Raw genomic sequence first — 8,586 nt, 5'->3', positions numbered from 1 at the left:
AAACTGTATAAGTACTCTATTGTAAAGCACTGTATTAGTAGCTTTCTGTTGCTCAAGCAACCGCAGATTGTAATGTATTATAATAGTGTGCTATTCTCATAGAGATCATTTTACAAATACAACACAAAAGATTGTCACATGAGAATCTTCTAAATCATGTCAAGGAAAATAAACACCCACTGTAGAGGGACTTGCTTATTTTGCTGAGACATTTTATAGCATATTAGCATAAAAATACTACTTCTGTCTTTCAGGTTCACCCGCAGCAATGTTTAAGAGCACTAGATGTGTTACAAATACAAATTATTTTGGCAGCATGATTATTTGTTAATGCATATTTGCAAACTTTCTATGCCCCTATTCAGCCCTGACATACAACCTGTGTAAATTACAGCATTTTACATAATTGAAAGGAGAGGGAGAGATGGTCCCATTGGTTCTCCCACTTCGCATACATGACACAGGAACACAGGCTCCAATCACTAATTGCACAGCGTATCCTGCCAGGTTTTGGCTCCTCAGAAACTGATGGATGTCCTGAAAAGAAGCTGCCTCATTTTCCTGATGTATCTGTGTAGAACCAAAGCAACGATCATATCAACCCTGCCTGGGAACTCTGTTATCTAATACAAGATAGACTTATCCCACACATTCTTCCTTCCTTCCTTTTCTTTTGTAAATATCCTTGTCCTTGTTCTCTTCAGGGCTGCTCTCCTCATTACGTGGTCAACCACCTGCAACACAGAGTAAGAGATATGCCCAGGGCTTCACCAGAAACCAGCAGCAGGAGAGAAACTACAACCCAGATTGTCCAAATTTTAAACCGTCGCCTTTATCTACTGAGCCAGTCTTGCCCTCATCCTCCATGGTGCCACTAATGCCTGAGTCCTTTCCTTCGATACAGAGACATCCTGTCACAAAAGTTCCTGTTGGCTTTTTGATAGGTCCTGGAATGGAGCAAGGTCTCCTTGCAAAGAATGGGACCCACAGGTACAGTCTGGGTGGATGAGAGGAACTACAAAGAGCTGCAAAGCTCCTCAGTTTTCAGAGTCTCTTTCAGGTTCAGCTAGCTTCACTACAGAATGCAAAAACCTTGCACAAGATTAACGTTAAAAATTTCCATTTGTATGGTATTTTTAGATTGTATTTCATTTTCCAGTCTGCAGTTGGCTTGAACCAGAGCCACAATGCTTGTGACACTCCAAACACAAAAAAGAATTACAAAATGTGACAATTCCTAAAATGTGTTTCTTGTTGTATAACAAATTCCTAGTGTTGCAGATTAAACTAGAGGGAACAGGAGCCATAACATAGGGATTATATAGAATTTCACTTTGTACTGTGGCAAAAGTTAATGCCTGCCTTGTTCTAATTGGTAAAGAGAAAAGATATTCCGGAACAGCATAACACATAGCTTAGGTGATTAGAAAATTCAGGCATATATAAATCAAAGATTTTCCTGCACAGTTTATTGAAAGCTAATTACAGAAAAGTGTGAAATACTCCTGCCCCTCATCTGTTCTGCAGAATTTAGGGTAGAACTACTGGTACAAGTCCTTGTAGTTTTATCAACCTCTTTCTACTCAGTGTTGCTCTAGGTAGCTCATCCTAAGGAACCTACCTGCACACTTTAAACACACAAAATTGAATATATTAGTTATTAACACATTTTTTTTTTTGTGCTAGTTCCTTAAAACCACATATAGTCCAAGTTCCTATGTGTGCCTTATAGTCAAAGTTCCGTCAACAAGAAATTTGATCAAGAGCTGGAAATCACACTTTTATTATTATAAATCTAGTCTTTTCTCTTTAGGAGACAGAAGCATAAGTAGGTAGGAAAGCTAAAAGTGAAGATATATTTAGTTTGGGCTTTGGGGATTTTTTTTACTAGAATACACTTTTAATCACATCCTGAAGTCAGGCAATAGCTGAAAAGCTAAAAGAGGGGTTGAACCCAAACCTTGCCATGAAGACCATGGAGCTTTTCCATGCCTGTTTACAGATGAACGGATTCATTTGCCCATCTGACTTACAGCAGCTGCCCTTTGGTTGCCTGTTTAAGACAGTCTTCAATGCCTAAAATGTCTTTGAAGTCTAAATTGATTTAATCAAACAACTGATGCTAAAGTTTGTATTAAGTAAAGATGGGCACACTGTTGTCTGACTGAAAGAACTTTGAGACTGGGGCTATTCTTTTTTTGTCTAGCTTGCATGTGCTTTCAAAACAAACATAATATAGCCCACTGATCATGAAAAGTACCTGGATCCTCTGTCTTACACCAGCAATATAAAATTAAGAACAACAAACTGTTTTTCAACTGCAGGAAGCAAGCCTAGGAAAGTAATGTTTTGGATACTTATAGTGGCAGCTGAATGGACGGGAACTGATTTAGCAGAAGCTCACCTGAGTGAATTCACATAGAAAATAAATTTTTATGAACATTTTATTTTTATTAATTTTTTTTCTTTTCAAGTCTAGGAAAATTCAGGCTGATGTGAAATGAGGTGGAAGTCCAATTCCCATTTCCCTGTGTGTGTACAACCAACAACAAAGGTTTGATTTACTTTTTTTTAATAAATCTTTCATTAGGTGGTATACGTGTGCATTTTCTTTAGGAGACTGACTTCACCCTCCCTCTTTAAAGGCAATCCCTGTGGAGGAAATTCCTTGGGTAGAAATATCTGGCTTCTTAGTTAATGCCAGAGGACAGTATGAGCAACTTTGGGGTTGGTCTGACCTGTGGTTAGGCTGTTGATGGACTGTCTGGGATAAAGCTGGCCACCCATCTAGTTTTGGATCCAAGTGCTAGTTTTGTGGGTGCCTTACTGCCTTTGCATTCTTGAAGGTTTGTTTGATTTCCACTGCCCTCCTATCGTGCTGATCTCTGAAGTTAAAAGGCAACTCCACCTCTCACGTGCAGCATGCAGTGATAGAATAGCAAATTAAGTAATGGAAAGGAAGGGAAAGGGGTTTAACCTTTGAAGTGTCAGCACAAACTGGCCTACCAGAAAAAAAAAGTTATACAGAGAAGCCTCACTAGGACAGAGAAAACACAAGACCTCCAAGGTAGGCACTCACTGCAATACTTGGCCTTCTAAGAAGCTGCGTTTAAGTGTTTGTTTTTGAAAAAGTCACTTACATATTTCTTCCACATGGAGTGTGGTGGTGTGTATTCCTGCAGGCAGGATGGATCTTTACAACCTCTGGAGAATAAAGAAGCTTTAGCTGTTTTATTCTGTGGGACCATCTAAAAACTGTATTCTTTAAGTAGAGACAATCACTTATTTAATATATAATTTTAATAACAAAAACTACATGCAGTTAATTACATTACCATGATACTGATAGAGGGTAAGAACTAGCTGCTCTTTGATGGAAATATTTAGGCACATATTTACAGTTTCATAAACTGTAACTTTTCCTCTAGCAAGTCCATCCACTACATTGTTTTCTAACAATACCGAAAAAGCACAAAGACCAGACATGAAGGTTGTATATTCTATAATAAAGAAATTTACTCCAGCTGTTGGAAGTTAGTAAGTTACCTCACAATGGTCTGAACATATTTAAAAGGTGGATGTGCAGGTTAGGTATCTGCCAACAGTGGTAAGAGCCAGTCTGTGGTTGCTGTATTATGTCATCTAAGTTTCCTTACCTCTAATTTCATTCACTCTCCCAAATGCTGAGAAATATTCATCGTTTTTCAATAATTTCTGGATGCTGCGGTTTCTGGATGTCTGACAGCCCATTTGGAGCAGAGCTGTAGCAACAGCTGTAGTGCAGAGGCACACAATTTATGCTGTACCAATAGAGGGAATGCATCCTCCCAGGAGTAGATTTATTGCATAGAGACATGATAAAATTAAATTGGTTCTACAAAGTTGTAGGATGACACAGACAAAGCTATTCCTTTGGGCATGTGTGAGTACTTTGTTTAGAAGTGACAGAGTTTAATAGGAAAGTTTCCAAAATGTTCTTCCAAAATAAGTGTAACAATGTACAAAATTTTTAACAGAATTTGTTATGCACGTGTTCCTTGGTCAAGATACAGGCTACCTTGGTTATTGCATAAGAAGAGGATATTTATTCAAGAAAGACAAGTTCTACTGTGTATTAGTAGGTTTTCCATTGAAGAGTAGTTGAACATTTCCTACATCTAAATAATTTCCTGTATATTACAAGATTTTTGTGCTTGTTATACATTTTAAAGTGTTGAAAACAGAACATATTACTTTTCTTAAAGGAAAGCATTAACATCGAACTTACTGACATCATCTTGTGATTTACACAGCATCCCCAGCTTTTAGCTGATTTGCAAAGTTCAACCAAGAGCGACAAAACAATCACTCTTACTCAGACAACCAGTGTACTAAGCAAACTGACAGCCTGGTGATGCGGGTGCTGAGTTTACCAAAGCAAAACAAGACAAAGCATATTCAAATCTGTGTTAAATACTCTTCCTCATGTCTTGCCCTAAAGGCCTTCAAACATCAGTATCAATGAGCTCCGGTGAAGGAACTTGGTATCATTTATGGCTGATAATGTTCCTATAGAAGTCTGTACCACAGAATACACTGCTGACATTGCCCTTACGATGTCAATAAATAACATAATCAAAACAGTCTTTACTACAGGTTTGATGATTAGCTTGTAAGAGCCCTAATTTCTCTATTCATACATTTGCTAAAGGAGTTTTGAGAACTCTTTAAGAAATACAATACCATTAATTAGTTATTACTTCTTACATGAAACTGCTGAAAAAAAACCCCCAAAATTCAGAACCTTGCTTTTAATCAGATATGTTAGGCAGTCATCAAGATCTAACTGAAATCAATAGATTTCAAGAGCTTCAAAAGGTAAGAAGTTGTTAGACTGGACAATGAATCTCAGTGGATGGACTGTCTCCCAAACAGAATCACTTCACATCTCATGCACATCAGTATTTTTTTCTCTGTAAGATCTCAAGTCTGACAGTCTCTCTGAGGTCTTAGAGTTTGCTTTTGCTCTTTAAAGCAAACAACATTGTGTACTAACACCATCACTAGTATCAATGGTGACTGCTAGTTCAAATATTTGTGGAACCCGTCCTATTTACCACATTTATTTGTGTCCTGGACAAATTACTGGAGAGCTCTCCCATGAAGTTTGCAGATTTCACCAAATGAGAGTGACCACTGTGCCCAGGAAATGGAGATGGGTCCTCCATGATAGCACATGGAAAGAGGACAAGACATAATAAGAAATGTTCAGACTGGGTATGGGTAGAGACTTGCTACATGAGGACACATGAGGACATCGGGCACTGGAGTGGGTAGCCCAGAGATGCTAACTGGTATCCAGCCTCAGAGGTTTTAAAGATGGGGTTGATAAAATCCCTAAACATGCCCCTTTGGTCCTCAAGCTGGCACTGCTTTGAGAAGGAAGTGGGACAGGAGACCCATTTGTTCAATTTGTTTTGATATTGCATCTCCTATATCTCTATCAGATATAATTTGGTTTTATTCTACTGCAAAGCATACTAAGAGCTTTGGGATGTGGAGAATAACAGGGCTGACTGATTTTGACAGTTGTTGAGCCTGTTGTTACCCTCAGTCTTGGTTATGTGCTTGGTGCCTCTGGTGTACACACAGCACATCGCTGGACCCTGAGCAAGTCCTGACAAAACACATTTTCAGCAGTTTTCCAGTTTTTTTGAACATTGAACACAGAACTACTGCTATATCCATGAGAAAATATCACAGAAATAGAGTCCATTTAACACAGGGGCCCCACCATTGGAGACTGTCTTATTTCAAAAACATATTTAAATTAGCCTGAAACTCTTACTCTGCTGAGAAAATAAGAGTAGTAAGCTGCCATAATATCTAGAAATTGCTCAGAGAGGCATCTGTCTGTGATTACAGATCTCCCTCATGTCATGGGTCACATCACCAGGAAAGTGGGAAGGTTCAGAATGACAAGCTGAGAGTAATCTGTCACTGTCAACTCCATGGGATCAAAGGAAAAACAAACCATATCTGTTTTGGCAAATGGTGAAGGAAAGAGGAAAAGCACAGGCTATTAGGTTAACGTAGACAGACAGGACTGACCTCTGCTATCTAGATTAGTTTATTTTGCTGCAGTATTTTGCATACTGAAACCACATTTGTCAGGGATCTTCCAAGCGCTTTGCAGAAGATCTAATTTAGAGCTGTGACACCTCTATGAGATACGATTGCAGTTGTCCCACAGTGGGATCACTCTTGGAGACATGCTAAGTGTCTCAGGTGAGTACCTGAAAAGTAATTGAGGTGTTTTGGCTTCACTAACCATCAGATGTAAGGGTGACAATGGTATGGACATCATAGGAGCATGGTGACAGCACTGATGAGACCCCATCTCAGGGCCATGAGTGCACAGGTCAGAGCAGAGAAGAAAGTTCAGTATTGGTGAAGAAGTTTGGAGGATGACAATCTCTATCCAAGGGTGGAAAGGAGCTTTGGTTAAGGTGAGAAAATCCTGACACCAGTTTTCAAGCAGCTGGCAGACTTTTACAGTGCTGTTTTTGTTACTCTTTAAATATTGAATGAAAAACCGGAATGAGTAACACACAAGCTACATCTGCTTCAGCAATACCATGCATGTGATCACCATTGCCCAGCATTAGTCAAGAGCAGCAAATTCAGCTTCCAGAATACAATCAGTTCTTGTCCTCCACTTCTGGGAGTTCATAATTCAGTCTTACTGTCATTTCTTTCCTCTTCTATGTTCTTTCATGAAAAGTAAACCTGCACAGATAGAAACCAGAGTCATTAACTGTTGGAAACTTTAATGTGCTACAAAACCTGAATTAGAAGTGATAATGAAATTTCCACTACTGAAAGCAGACTTTGCTAACGGATGTATGTAGTGAGAAAGAGGGTCATATAACCAATAAAAATAAGAACCATGTTCATTTTTAATATGCCTCATTCATCTTTGCTTGAATTGGCAGAAGACCAAATTAGAGTTTAAGTTAAGATGCTCCTTTTAATTTGCAGTAATTAAAATAAATATATGTTTAACCATTTCCACTGGACTCTATTAAATCTAGTATATTTGACAAAATATCTTTTAGAATGATATCTGCTAAACTGAACAACATTTGTAACACCCTTTGAAGAACATAAAATTAATTAGTCCTAAAAATCCAGGTTCTAATCTGCAAAATCAGCCCACCACTAAATTACTTGCACTTCCATGGATAGACACTGCTGTTACTGAGATTTTGTTTTGTTTTCCCCTATGAGCTAAGTTACAATGAGCAGGAACAACTTAAATTGGGAAGGCTGATGAGACTAATGTCCTTGACAATCTGTACCATCCCCACTCTGCAATCAGTTGGTCTGGGAATCAAGCAGCTCCAAGATTTACAAAGCAGCCCCAGTTCACAGGCCAGCAGCACAGGTTCTTGCAGTATGAACTCTTGCAGGTTTCTTTTAAATCTTATAGGTCCTGTTATTGAAAACTAGTTTGCAGATCCTACTTAGTGGACCCAACACTGCTTCCATTCAATCAACAAGAGATCAATAGACAAATTCAGAGGAAACAGTAGCGAGCTCAGAAGGACTCACTATACAAATATGTAGGTATTTCTACAGAAGTCTTCAACATAACACTAAGAAGTTGTGTCCTAACTTAGCTGCTAGCAAAACACAGCAAATTCTCTGTTTTGGTCCAAAATTTCTTTCCCTGTGACAAAAAACTCTAATTCAAAATATTTGTTTCATTTTGCTGAAGAAAATACAATGAGAGATATTGTTCCCATTTCCATTTTCATTAAAAATTCATTAAGCGTTCTCTAAATCAGTAGGAAGAGGAGAAGGTATTTTTGATTTTGACATGGATCCCAAAATGTCTAGTGAAATCAAATGTTCATATTTGTTACGGAAACTCAAAAGGAAATGGCAATAATTGCAATATTAATAAAAGATTTTTTGGGAAAAAAAAACTAAGAGGGAAAAAAACCAGCAACAACGGGGAAAAAACCAATCAACCACCCAACCAACCAACTAAACAAACAAACAAACCTGAAAAAACTAAAAAGAGACAACTTCACTTGAAGGAGTACATCTTTCCAAAAAACAGCATTAGCAACAAGGAATAACAAAGTTAAAATGGAAATTAGGAAAGAGAGATAGAGAAAAGGCAGACCAAGTGGCAGAGGTGCGTTGCACAGGGTCTTGTCCTAAGGAAATGAGTTTACCAGGATGTGCAGAAAAGAGGGCACCTAATAGTAAAGTAGGTGAATTATCTTGAAAAGGAAAAGGAACTAACAACTGAGACAAAAGCTAGCAGCTAAACATAAATAGTGCTATGAAATCAAAGAAAATGAGACATACACACACAACTCTAAGAGAAGTAAGAAAGCCAAACCACAGAGCTCTGCCAAGGGATCAAACCCTGGAAGATTCATCTCGCCAAGAACTGTGAGGAGTCTTTTTGTTTTTGATTTCTTATTCTTGCCAGAAGACATAAACTATATCTATTTATGGGGGGGGGGTCGGGGGGGGGGGGGGGGGGGAAGGGGTATTCGAAAATTCCAATTTTTTTTGGGGGGAAAAGGG

General features: G+C 38.4%; 1 long non-coding RNA gene across 1 annotated transcript in view; it reads right to left on the bottom strand.

Annotated features, from left to right (window-relative positions):
• Positions 1–441: 441 nt before the first annotated feature.
• LOC113953593 overlaps positions 442–8,586 on the bottom strand; it is a 12,118-nt gene continuing 3,973 nt past the window's right edge. Inside the window, exons 2-4 of the long non-coding RNA XR_003529930.1 lie at positions 6,632–6,768; positions 3,141–3,204; positions 442–734 (exon numbers count right to left, since the gene is read on the bottom strand). This is a non-coding gene — a long non-coding RNA (uncharacterized LOC113953593). The remainder of the gene's footprint in view (positions 735–3,140; positions 3,205–6,631; positions 6,769–8,586) is intronic.

The sequence above is a fragment of the Corapipo altera genome, unplaced genomic scaffold (genome assembly GCF_003945725.1).
Source record: "Corapipo altera isolate COAL_440 unplaced genomic scaffold, ASM394572v1 61281, whole genome shotgun sequence".
NCBI lineage: Eukaryota > Metazoa > Chordata > Aves > Passeriformes > Pipridae > Corapipo > Corapipo altera.
Note: the sequence above shows the minus strand (reverse complement) of the source record. Positions and strands in the feature narration are given on the sequence as shown.